Source organism: Hipposideros armiger, unplaced genomic scaffold, assembly GCF_001890085.2.
Source record: "Hipposideros armiger isolate ML-2016 unplaced genomic scaffold, ASM189008v1 scaffold_58, whole genome shotgun sequence".
NCBI lineage: Eukaryota > Metazoa > Chordata > Mammalia > Chiroptera > Hipposideridae > Hipposideros > Hipposideros armiger.
Genome location: NW_017731408.1, coordinates 2,982,057 through 2,995,993, shown reverse-complemented (window position 1 = coordinate 2,995,993; position 13,937 = coordinate 2,982,057). Strand labels below are relative to the sequence as shown.

General features: G+C 35.0%; 1 protein-coding gene across 3 annotated transcripts in view; it reads left to right on the top strand.

The window, feature by feature from the left end:
- The window catches only part of FBXW7 (F-box and WD repeat domain containing 7), a 192,273-nt gene that overhangs the window by 32,908 nt on the left and 145,428 nt on the right, over positions 1-13,937 (top strand). Inside the window, exon 1 of one of the 3 annotated variants that reach the window (XM_019641224.1) lies at positions 13,645-13,691. The exons of 1 other annotated variant lie outside the window; for it this stretch is intronic. The gene's annotated coding sequence lies outside the window, so the exon portion shown is untranslated. Of the gene's footprint in view, positions 1-13,644; positions 13,692-13,937 lie in introns of those variants that run through there. One more of the 3 variants, XM_019641225.1, reaches the window with a different exon arrangement.

The window sequence follows — 13,937 nt, the reverse complement described above, 5'->3', positions numbered from 1 at the left end:
GGGGGTGGTGGTGAATCATTTTGTTTAAATGCTCTCTTGGAAATAAAAAATTAAGAATGTTTCATCTATGGAGAGCTATAGAGGTCTCATCAGGTTTACAACAGACCTTTAATTAGGAAACAATTTTAGTTGACAATTGTTAACGGAGCTCAAATATTTAATATTTTGAATTTGGATAAATATGAAAATGTTTTATTTAGTATACTTCAACTACTTTTTGGTTTTTAAAGTTAGGAGGGGCCATATCTCAACTAGTTATAGCACTGGTGCTATAGCTTTTATTTATTTGCTGTTGTCCTTTGAGCAAGCCAAGCAGTAAATTCTCCATGTTTCTGATTTCCACAACATAAATGAGTGCTCTTGCCAGGGTTTTTTCCATTTTCAGTCACAATCTGTGAATAAAGGGAGATGTCTAAAGGCTTGTTTTAAAAATCAAAGAGTAAGTCCATGAATAAAGAAGCAAAACTTGTCTTAAGAGAATTCGTCCACTAGATTGTCTCCAAAATGTATTCTTTAGAAGTTGTCACTAGAAATGGTTCTTGAAGAAAGGGTTCTGTGGTTAAATAAGTTTGAAGCAACACTATATGCCATGATAATGGCCTATTGAAGATCCACAATGCACAACAATGTATTAAAGACAGACTTGCTAAAGCTTGTTTATCCTGTGCTTCTTAAACATCTTGGACAATGGAATTCCTTTTTTATTAAAATCAAACCTGTCTATCCTATGAGAAATGCTGCCCTCTAGAGGCTTAAATTCAGTTGCTCTTGAATTTGAGGACCATAATGCTGCCTCACGTTAGTGTGTAGTTTAACAATGAATACTAAATACATAAGGAAATAACCAAATAGAAAAATCTTACATTGTGTAATTTTGAGAAAATCTGGGGAGATGAAATAGCAATGTAATAAAGGCCCCCCTTTTTAGTGAACATATGCCATATTTATGGCTGCTAATAATCTCTTGAATACATTTAGTTTATATAGGGAATTATGGACACACAGCACTTCAAGTCTTCAAACTCCATGAAGTTTCTTGCCGGCAGAAGCCATCTTTCCTTGTCTTCTTTGAAGACCTACAACAATCTCGCTTATGACAGTTACCATTCAAGGGAAGCCAGTTTCCTTATACTCCTTCCCACAACCCTCATTGTTTCCAGAGCTGTAACTGAATTGTAGTGTGCTGCACCTTTTCATAGTCAAAATGGGAAGAAAAGTATTATATATCAACATTTGAAAAAATTTTTTTGCTAATATACCAGCAACAACTTCAGGACTATGTGGAGAAACAGGTTCTGATGATCAGAGGGAAACATGCTGTTGCATTTGGATCAATGTATTGGACTAGTGAAGTTACCACAGATTCTGATTCAATATTCTAGCTCAAGCAATTAGGAGAAGTGGTAATTGTCTGTTCCTTTGATTAGTGTCAGCATTGGCCTATTCTAAATAAAGTTGAATGCCTACAAACTCATGGTATAATTAGAGGAAGAAGTCAAGAGACTAAGGGAAGTAGACTGATAGAGTGTATTTTTCTTTTTCTTTTTTTTTAAAGATTTTTATTGGGGAATTGGGGGGATGGGAACAGTGCTGGGGAATTGGGGGAAGGGGAACAGACAAGTTGCTGTCGTTTTGTTCTTCAATCTAGTTGTGGAGGATGTTGCTTCACTGGCCCAAGTTGGCACCATCATTGCGCTCTTCCCAGGCGAGGCAGATCAGTCGCCGGCTTCTGGACGGCCGCTCACTGCGGCTGCTGGCCGCTCACGCTGGCTGCTGGCCACATACGGTAGCCCATGGCAACCCACTGCCACAGGGACTGCAGCCTACGCCGTCCCCGGCGACTCATGGCAGCCCAGCTCCAGGTTGAGCTGTCGTTCAGCATCTTAGCTGTGGAGGGCAGTGTCACTGGCCCTCATATGTGGGATCCGAACGGGGCCCTCTGGCATCCCAAGCGAGTTCTTAACCATCGCGCCACTCGGCCGGCCCGTAGAGTGTATTTTTCATTGAGACCATTCACCCACCTCTGCTATTCCCTCTCCATCATATCCACAAAGAGGTCCAGAAGACACTTCATTCACCAAGGTAATGAAAAATGCTTTGATGACAGTTCCAGCATCTATGAAAAGCAATATATAGTAGTTGACCTTGTGGTTTTACTTTCTGTAGTTTCAGTTACCCATGGTCACCTGGGTTCCGATAATATTCAATTGAAGATTCCAGAGATAAACAATTTATAAGTTTTAAATTGTGTGCCATTCTGAGGAGCATGATGAAATCACGTGGCATCCTGCTTTGTCCCTCTCTGGACGTGAATCATCCCTTTGGACATCCACATGGTATGCCCTACCTGCATGTTAGGCACTTAGTAGCTAAGTTATACAATTGACTGTTGCAGTATCGCAGTGCTGTGTTCAGGTAACCCTTATTTTACTTAATGATGGCCCTAAAGTGTAAGAGTAGTGATGCCGGCAATTCGGTTATGGCGAAGAGAAGCTGTAAAGTGCTTCCTTTAATTGGAAAAGTGAAAGTTCTTGACTTAAGGAAAGAAAAAAAAATATTCTGAGGTTGTTAAATATATGGTAAGAATGAATCTTCTATCTGTGAAATTGTGAAGAAGGAAAAATAAGTTCGTGCTTGTTTTGCTGTTGTACCTCAAACTGCAGAAATTATGGGCACAGTGCATAATAAGTGCTTAGATAGCTTGAGAGAGAGAGAGAGAGAGAGAGACCACATTCATATAATTTTATTACGGTACATTGTTATAATTGTTCTATTATTATTATTGTTAATCTCTTACTATGCCTTAAATTAAACTTTATCAGAAGTATGTATGTATAGGAAAAAACAGCATCGGTAGGGTTCAGTACTCTCCGTGGTTTCAGGTATCCACTGGGGGTCTTGGAATGTATCCCCCGTGGATAAAGGGGGATTACTGTAATTGCTGTTGTCTGTAGGTAGGAGGAGATACTTCTATTGAAATTGTTGTTCTGATTTCAGGTGGTGGAATTCTAGGGAAGCTCTAACTTTCATAGGCAAGGTGAACATCATTTCCATAAGGTAGCATTATAGGCCTGATGATCAGAGATGCACTGAGTTGAATGCTTCTTTTTGGCTGTGGCTAAATAATCATGGGATCCCTAGATCTAAAATAGATAGCCCATTAAGGTCCTATTTGATCTGTATAACCAAAATTTTTAGGTTTCACAAGTGAAGGTCCGACTTGAACTATCATAAGAATGAGTTGCAGTTTTTCACCCAGTTCCTAGAACTGAGTCAGGTCTGTAGAACTTGTTAAGTTTCCTTCTTTATGTGTTTATTTAAAAAAAATATTTTAACTTGTTTTTCTATTTCCACACCCCTTTACAGTTTAGTTCATAGGTTATAAAAGAAATTGGAAGGGAAGGGGACATCACCCAGAGATTTTGAAATTGGATCTGTGTGCAATAACTGATGAGACCGATTTCTCATCTCCCTCTGAGGAACAGAGTTTGTTCCCACATGGCTTAAGTATAATCTGTCAGACTTGAGAATCTTGTTTGGAGCTTGAAGTTTGGAATATAATTATATGTTGTTCTATAGCCAAGATTTGGTCTGTATTTGGTCTCATTTCAAATAACCTCTCAATGTTGGAGAAATTTGTATTGGGAATGCTATAGAAGGCAGAACTCAATTTCTTAGCATTTCTTGCAGCTAGGATATGGACATGTGTCCTAGATTTTTTTGGTCAGATGCGTCTGTATAAGACTTGAATTCAGAAGAGAGAATTGCAAGGTAACAGCTGTTGCTTAGAATTGTTTCCTAATGTGGATGATGGGTTGTGAGATACTGAACATTTACAGGTAGCCGTGGTAGACACTCCAGTGGCCTTATTGCCTGAGACTCCACTTTAATGGTACCGGGCCTCTAAGGGTGGGAACACTTTGGTGGGGAGACTTAGGTATTTTTCTTGGCTGCATACCTACAAGTTGATTCTTTGACTCTTTGGGGGGAATTCATTGAATAATATATTTTAATAGATTTGTTTTCTGTTGAAACCACCTGAAATAGGTTCTGTTATTTGCGACTAAGAACTCTGATTGATCTACTAATTGTAAAGATGTTGTGTATTGTCAAAGTATTTTATTTTTCTAATTAAGATCCAAAAATTGCCAAGCACTTACACTCTATTTTTTCCTCCCCAGAGGTCTACATTTCTTTCCCACCATTGTTTTTTTCTACCCAGATTGCCAATTTCTGTATCTTTTCAATTGCTTCCTGACTTGTACTACTCAGCTTGAGCTCCACAGCTGTGGTGAAACCTTTCTTATACCTCCCATCAGCCTGATGGATCCTTTTTTTCGAATTCCAGTAGCACTTGTTCAGTCATTTAAGTACTAGTTTTTTTCTTTCTGTTTATGTTGTAGCTCTCACACTAAATAACCTTCCTGAGAATTGTAATACACCTTTCTGTCCCTTGTATTATCTAGCAGAATGCCTTGCATCTATTTAGACTCAAGGGTTCAACACAGTCACTTTCGTAATAGTGATTAGAATTGCTGAGAATCACAATGATGCCAGGCCAGTGAGCTGAGATAATAAACTAGTTAGACTTACTTATCTTGGCCCTAGTGAGACAAAGTAGGCTGGCTATGAGTCCCAATTCCTGTCTTCCTCAAGTTGTCTGAGACTTGCCTCTCACCTTATTTTCATTAGTAGGCGGTTATATCTTCTGAATTACCATTTTCATAATGTTTTATAATTTTTTACCTTGACAAAAGCCTTCTATTTCTCTCCTACTTCCTAGTTATTTCTATTGTACCTTCTGAAATTACAGTTCATAACCAGAAAAATTACTATTTTCAAGCTTTTTAAAAATTTTGTTTAAACTATGACATAATTCAAACATACAAAAGTATAAGAAACACCTATTCACCCAGCCTGAAGGTCAAACATTTGTTAATTTTTTCCCTTGTTTGTTTTTCCTCTTCTTTTAAAATTCTCCCTTCCCCATTCTTTCCTCCCTCCTTCAGAGGTACGCATTATCCTGAAATTGTGTGTTATTCCTTTTTCTACATATAAAAACACTTACATAAACGATGACCTGAAAAATTTCATACATCATTGTTTTCTAGATGTATTCATATTGACACATGTAGTTTTAGTGCATTTTTTTTAAACTGCTGTTTGGCGAAATAAAACTCAGTTTCATCCTCTGAGATAACTAGGTTCTACCTTTTGACAAATAGTATTGTAATTAATAAGCTTGTACATAAGTACCTAGGCAATGTGTAACTCAATCTAGGATACACACCTAAGAGTAGAATTGCTGGATCACAAGTTGTAGGTGCCACTTCATCGTACCAAGTATTGTCAAGTCCACCCCAAAGTGGAGGTACTACTTGGTACCCACCAGTATGTTTCCCCACCTATTTATCAGCAATTTACTTTATATAGCTACCAATTTTTGCCTTTCTGAAAGATAAAAAAATGGGTTTTCATTTTCATTGCTTTGGTTTCTACTGTAGTAATGTTCAACATCTTTGCTTGGGTTTTAGACATTCTGGCCTTCTGTGAATCTTTTCTCTGTGTACTTTGCTAATTTTCTTTTTCTTCTGTTGGGTATTGCCTTTTATATTGATTTGTAGCAGTTCTTTTTATAATCTGAATATTAATGTCTTGGTAATATGCAATGCAGATATCTTTCCTAACCTCTTTTACAGGCTTCCCTTCTGCCTGCTCCTTAAAAATGATAATTTCTTGTGTCTTGGGCCTCGCTTCCTTTCTCTTCTTCGTTCTCTCTCCCCAGGCAGCCTCACCACTTTGATTTCTACTTACAAGAGAATTACACATCTGCTGCTCCAGTCCTTACTTAATCTAAGTTTCAGACCTGTTTTATGACTCTACTTAGCTATCCCAGAAACAGCATGAGCCGAAATCAAACCAGTTTCCATTCATGTTATTTAACACCCTAGTCTACCTTCTTAGCCTGTTCACATGCTACTTTCTTTTTTACTCCTTGCTTTAGCCACGCTGGCCTCTTGGTCCAAATATGATACATATTTTCCTCTAGAGCCTTTGATCTTGATATTTCCTATGTCCATATGCTCCTCACATTTCATTTAAAAAAATACCCAATTTTTAATATATATCAAAGTTATGAACATTAGTCATTAAGGAAATGCAAATTGAACCCACGAGATAACCACTAAAACCAACTAGAAGGGCTAAAATTAAAAAGACTGCAACAACAAGTTTTCCAGTAAGACACCTAGAACTCCCATAAACTGCTAGTGTGAGTATAAAATGGTATAGCCACTTTGGAAAACCATTTGGCAGTTTCTTATAAATTTAATCGTTACACCTATCTTTGGATCTGGCAGCTCTGCTCCTGGGTGTTTTCCCAAGACAAATGAAAACATATGTTCAAAAAATGACTTTTTCAAGAATCTTTAGGGTACATTTATTCATAATAGCTAACAACTGGAAACAACCCAAATATCAATTAATAGGATAATGAGTTAAAAAGTTTTGATATATTCCTATAATGGAATACCACTCAGTAATAAAAAGGAAGGTGTATGCTTGCAAAATGATGTGGATGACTCGCACGTAGACACCCAGCGAAAGATGCTGGACGCAGTATGGTATGATTCCATTTACATTAAGTTCTAGAACAGGCAAAGCTAATATCCGATGAACATAATATTGAACAATGGTTCAGCTCTTTGGTTGTGGGAAGTGCTGGTGCTCAACTGGGAAGAGGCCTAAGGGAGTTTCCTGAAGTGATAAAAATGTTCAATGTCTTATAGAGAGGTGTGGGTTAAAATAACAATCAAGTTGGGTGGTAGGGAGTGGTCGGTTTAGATGGAACAAGAATGGCAGGATGTTGGTGGTTGCTGAGGTGGGGTAATGGATAAATATGAGTTTATTATTCTGTTTATTTTGTGTATATTTGAAGTTTTTCCACATAAAAAGTTTTTTTTTAATGTGAAAGTTATGAGGACACATAAACAGCACCTATGTTTTCACCCCCAACTTAGTAAATAAAACCTTACTAATATATTTCTGTTCCTTTTTGAACCATACCTGATTCCAGGACCCCTTCCCCCACCAACCACTTGACTGAATCCTTCTTCACTTTTAAACATTCTCCAAATATCAATCTAAAGGTCACTTCCTTGAAAGAAAGCCTTTCTTCACTCAAAACATTCACTAGATTAAATACCCCTGTTATGTACTTTCATGGCTTTTATCAAAGTTGTGATTTATTTGTTCGATAAGTTCATATCAATCTTTCCAGTAGACTAAGTTTTCACAGGGCAGAGTATATTTATTCATGCTTAGTGCCTAGCATAATACATTTATTGGATGATTGTGTTGGTGGTGGTTTTTCTTTTTTTTTTTAAATTAAAGATATAAAAATTGAAGAGCTATTCTATTGCATACTTTGTTGGGTCAGTATGTTATAAAAAGTTATGAATGAGAGAATGATTGATAGGTGATAATTCTTTTTTATTTTATTGGCATTTGTTAAAAAAGGAGCAAGAATACTGTGTGCTTTTATTTGGAACCACATCCAAAAGGTCTGCCACACATGGTTCCCAAATGCTCTTGAGCTTTATTATGTTGTCTTTCTATTTTCTTACTCGGAATCCATGTGAGTAAAAGACCCCTTTCCTATGTACAAAGATTATTCTAAATACCTCATCTTTTTCTCTAATGAGCTTCCTCCTTTTCCTATTAGTTTTGATGTTTATCAGGGATAACCGTCTTTAAGGGCTTGTTGTTTTCTTATTTTTTATGCTGATATCTGTATATTTTAAACTTTGATATGCCTCACTTCCAAATGAAGGTATGAACTAATAAATAATAAAGATTGATAACAATGCTTTGCTTATAATTGTATCATTAACTATATTATCTTTAATGAAGATACACATTAAAATATTGAAGGGGAGGAATTGTGTTTTGATTTTTGCTATATTGTATTTCCATGGAATGAATACTTGGACAGTTTAACAAAGTAGTTAAAATTCTGCTATTATTGTTTTTAACTTTCGTTGCTTCCTGGGATACAGCATGTTATATTGGTTAAGAATGTGGAAGCGTTGGCTCCTGGTTATGCTGTTTCCTAGCTATATGATTGGCCAAGTGACTTACCTGCTTTGTATATTCTGAAGTTATTAAAAATAGAAGCTTTTGGGCATTCAGGTACCTCAGGAGTGACCTTTCTGAAAAGACAGGCCTGAGCACGATATACCTTTTCTTATAACTTTTTAATGACTGCCCATTGCATGGAATAAAGTCCACATTCTAGAGCAATGCAAACATGGTCTTACGACAACTGACAGACATTTTCTACTAATTACTTACATGCACGATACATTCTAGGCTTACTAAATTAATTAAAAATTTCTGAATTTACTGTGGTGTTTTATGTATGTTTTGTATACAAGTATATGCTATCCACTAGGCCTAAAATTTTCCTTTATTTACCTTCTAAAGTCTCCTCATTGAAAAATTTTTAACCTTGTCTCAGTTGAACTAATTATATCCTTCATGCTAACTATTATATTTAATAGTTAACACTATTATAAGCTATCTTACAGTCATTTTTCTAGATGCCTGTTGTATTCTAAAATTGAGTTGCTTGAGGGCAGGGACAGTGTGTTAATTTTTGCAGTATCTTCCATGCCTTGCTTACTGTAGTTGATCGATTAGTGCTGATTGGGTAAATGAACATTTTTGTTTTTCATTTTGAGGATATTAATGGGGTTGTTCCTTTAGTTGTTTATTAGAAGATGGCACAGATTTCTACACAGATTGGCTTTATGAGAAAACAGAAGAGAATAATTAAATAAAATCTAAGTAGTTTCATCTAGGAACAATTTTCTGAAGTTGGAACTAATATGTTATCAAATTACCTAGAGTAGAAGGTCAAATTTCTAGAATGATTATGTTTTAGTTGTTAAAGTAAATGGCATGTAAGAGAACTTGTAAGTTCATATGGCAAAAACAGGGAAAAATTGCAAAGTTAGAGTCTCTGAGGTTTCTGATGTTTCATAGACTAACAAAAGGTTGCTTTATTAGCAGCATTAATGAACGAATCGCTTTATTGGCTTAGGCATACTGGTAGCTTTGTCGGTCCAAAGAGCTAAGAGTTCTTATTTCAATTCATGATTATGTTAGAGGAGTGAAGTGAAAGCCGTTGACCTTCTCTTAAGCAGAAAATAGAAAGTTTTTACAAATAGATTAAAGCATTAAAGGGAATGTGATGAACTATCTTATTATCAAATCACTTAAAAAATTTGAGTTTTAAAAATCTTTTTGTGTACTGATTTTACAATGGTAGATTTTTATAATAGACTTATTAATTGGTATTTAAAATAATAACTTTAATAGGATGGTTTTGTAAAGTTAGGTCAAAATGATTGAAAAAACTGAATTATGAGAATGGGTAAACTTCCATTTCTCTAAATTGTGATACATATACAGAGCAATATGAAATACAGGAAGTATTAAACTTCAGAGAAGGTGTAATGCCTCTCAGATGGCATACCTTCCAAGTTACTTTTTATTTAAGTAAATAAAATTCACTTTGCTTATTAGAATCATTTTGGATATGCTGATTTGCTTCTGTTAATTTACATCAGAAATTAAAGTAGAAGGAGTCACTGTGGGCCTGCTTCTAAATCAAAGTTCTTTAAACACCAGGAATTACAGAACTAAGATTTGTGTAGTAGCAATTAATTTAAAAATTAAAATTTCTAAATGTAGGAATATTTAAAATATTTTTTAAAATGCAAGGAAGAACATAAGATGCTCGTGTATTCACACTGCCAAAATTAACAAATATTAACATTTTACTATAATTGTTTCAGAACTTTTAAAAGAAATTAAAAATATATTTGAAGATTAATTCCATTTTTTTTGCCTACCTTCTGAGAGGTAATTACTAATCTGAAGATATCCTTTAAGTTTTCTATACTTTTATGCACATATTTATAAAAAATAAATAGTATTGATTGGTTTTCAAATGTAAATAAATAGTATATTGTTTACATACCTATGTAAGTTGCTTTTTTCACTCGCTGTTCATTTCAAGAGTTATCCATATTAACATACATATGTATTTAAAGTTTGCTTATTTTAACCTCTGTATTATTAGTTCCATTATTTGTGATGCCAGATCTCTCCATTGTAAAGGCTGTAAAGGCATCTTTTTCCCTTTCGTAATTAATCCATGCCTTCAGGCTGAATAAATAGTTTCTCGACAGATTTTCACCCAATGATTTTAACACCCTCTGTTGACTTTTGCCTGAATCATTGATTACTTTGAGGTTTGCAAAATGATTTTCTTTTTCTTTTTCATTTTTTCTTTTTTAGCTGAGCCATCCTGCCACCTGTTGGCAGCTCAGCGGCTGCTCATCTCGGGCCGGGACTCGAACCGCTGTTGCTCAGAGCGCAAACTCTTGAGCGAGCTCTTAACCAAATGAGCCACTCGGCCGGCCCAAAATGTTGATTTTCTAGTTCTATCTTCCCACATTTATTAGCTGGCATTCTGTAACGAAGTTTCTTCCCTCCCCTTTTCATTATCACTTGGGCTTATGGATTCTTCTTTTATTCACTGGGCTAAGATCCATTCTTGTTATATTTCTTTTGAAGGCTAAAATTGTTAAAATTAAGCCAGTAGGAACACATTCAGTCTGGTTTTTATGTCTCTTTGATGTCCCATCATTTTTAGAGCGCTTAACTTGCTTTCCAGCACAACGAATGTTCCATTCTTATCTTTTCCTTACCCTATACCACAAAATGGTTATTTCTCCATATTCCTCTTTGTGGGTATTTAAAAGCTATATCATGGACACTGGATGTGTTCTGTACAACTGGACGTCATTGCTTCTGTAGGGACTCTTTTCATTGGACAGAACAAGCACATATACTTCAAAAAACCCACTAATATTTGTAATTCCAATCATGTACCACAGGGTTGTTCTCTCCTCCGGTTCATATGTGGATCTCTCTTCTCCCACAGTGAGGATCCTCGTTCACAATAACATCAATATATGTTTATTCATTTGTTCTGCCCTACAGTAAACATGACATAATATTGGAATTGCCGCACCAACACCACCGCTAACAGTAAACACAATAAGGAAGTAAAGTTTAAGATTTCTATGCAGGTTTTTTTGCTCACACCATATATCTCAGCGAAGGTATGTAGTCAGAGTACAATACTTATAAGTTATTTTAGTTATATTTTTAATGTCATCAATTTGATAAACACTTAGGTTCATTTGTTTTTGTATTCATTTTTTTGCCACCTCCATTATGATTTAATTAAAATTTTTTTTGAGTATAGTAAAACAGTATCATGGTTAAAAATCAAAACGATATAAAAAGGCATTCTCAAAAATCTTACTTCCTTCTTTTCCTTTTTTTTTTTTTTTTTTTAAGCTGAGCCATCCTGCTACCAGTTGGCAGCTCAGCGGCTGCTCAGCTCGGGCCGGGCATCGAACCGCTGTTGCTCAGAGCTCAAACTNCGGCTGCTCAGCTCGGGCCGGGCATCGAACCGCTGTTGCTCAGAGCTCAAACTCTTGAGCGAGCTCTTAACCAACTGAGCCACTCGGCCGGCCCTTTCTTTTCCATTTTTAACATAAGCAGTCAATGCTATAAAATTTCCCTCTAAACACTACTTTGCATCTTACTGATTTTGTTATGTTGTATTTTTATTTTCATTTAGTTCAAGATATTTTCTGATTTCCTTTGACCCTTCTTTGATCTATAGGTTATTTTAGATGTATTGTTGAATTTCTGTATTTGGGATTTTGGGGTATCTTACTGTTACTCATGTCTAGCTTAATTCTGTTAAGTAATACGTTTTGTACTATTTTAGTTCTTCTAATTCTTTTAAATTTGTTAAGGCTTGTTTTAGTTTGGTGAATGTTTCAAACACAATTGAAAAGAATGTGTATTTCTCTGTGGTTGGTTGGAGTAATTTGTTTTTGAATGACAAGGGAAAAAAGTTTTGTTTTTTTTTAAGGGAAAATGTTTTAACCTTTTTATAAGATTAGACCTTAAATCCTAATTACTTTGTAGCCAGTGGGGTAATAGAAAAGGATACTGGGATTCTGAACATTTGTCTCTAGTTAAACCTGACTTTTACTAACTATAGAATTTCAAATACATCCTTTTGGGCTTTTTTCCCCCCATTTGTTAAATAGTATTGACTGATTTGATTCTGTGGAGCCCTTCTTTTCTTTAGCATAGAATACATTGCATTTCATAGTATAGGTTTAAGAGTTAATATGTTTGCTTTTTTCTCAGTTATTGTAGCATTATTTTCCTTTTTTTAAAAAAATTCAGTTTGAATAGTGTAGTTTTAAGGGATTATGTGGGATGTTAGGACTCCATAAAGTTTCAGTGTATTGCAGAATCTTCCAGTTGCAGATATCAAGGTGGTTAGCAGTTTACGTTTCTAGATAAAGTTCATTTTTCTGGAGAGGGATTAGAATTCTCACAATGGTTGTATATCACTGCAATAAAATAATCAAATGGGGCTTAGGTTGATTTAAGGAGTGTGAAGATGGTAGTGCAAGATATATAAGGCCCAGGCATCATAAGAAGTATGTTGTGAAATTGGCAATTGGCAAAAATTGGGAGGAATTTAGAAATATTTTTAAGGTTTGTGGAAATACTGAAGAAAACAATGAGGGTATAACTTGATAAAGATGTAATTGTGTAGTGAAAAGGATTATAAAAATGCAGGTAAGTTGTATTGAAACTTACATTTTGCTGTGCTTTAACAACTGGGGCAACCAGATATTTTAAAAGTGCTATGAATTTACTTGTCAAATTTGTTGGTAATGTCTGGGAGAATGTCATCAGAATGTTGAGGGATTCCTTTCAAACTGCGGTAATGTGTAAGTATTCTTTTGCAGTTTTATAGCAATCAGGCAAGATGCTTGAAAGGATAAATGTGCCTCCTTTGTTAAGGAGATAGAAATGCATTATGAGAGTTTTAAAGTAAAAATTTACATCTTTTAAAAAATTACAGCGTGAAATTTTTTTGAAGACATTTGAAAGACATAATAGGATTCAGTTCTGTATAAGGTAGCGATAAACTGTTGCTTTGCATTGGGTTGGTTTGTGAGGTATTGTAAATAGGCCACTTTGAATGGGTCATGGGTAATTTGAGAAATGATTTCTAATGCTTTGTTCCACATAATTCAAGATCTGGTATCAGTGTAATTACTTACAACTCTTGACTAGATGAGACCCTGCTTTTTAAAATATTCTTCACCAGTCTAGCTTTAACTTTTCCTCTCCAAAATTGAAATAGAAAACAACAGCAAAATAACAGTATTTTATAAACCTGATTTATTTTAGAGCTCACTCATTGTAGTCCAGTAAATCCTACCAATATCTTAATAATTCATTAGCTCTTCCATATATTACATATAAAATTTCAATTATTTGTAAGATTAGGAAAAAATTGTTTTGTATTTATCATGTGCGAAAGTTTTAGCATGTGATTTAGATTTTAAAGTGTAAAAAAGACAAAAACAAATTGCTCTATATAAATGGGTTTCTTGGGTAGATTTAACAGAGTAGGGATATCTTCTGAAGTTGAAAAATTATATCTTATTATTATTTTTTATTTAGGGAGTCTCCACCATCAGCAGGATTTTAAAAGGCTATCTAAATATTTGGTAAGTATATATTCTTCATGTTAAATACTTTGCATGTTACTTAATTTACATATATGTTACATTAATGACATAGTAGCCAGTGTAAGTTACAATTACAATTTGTACAGTTTTTAATTGTTACCTGGCACTGGAATTTCTTTTCTTTGTACTTATTCTGATCTCCTTCTGATTCTTTTTTTTTTTTTTTAAAGATTTTTATTGGGGAATTAGGGGGATAGGAACAGTGCTGGGGAATTGGGGGAAGGG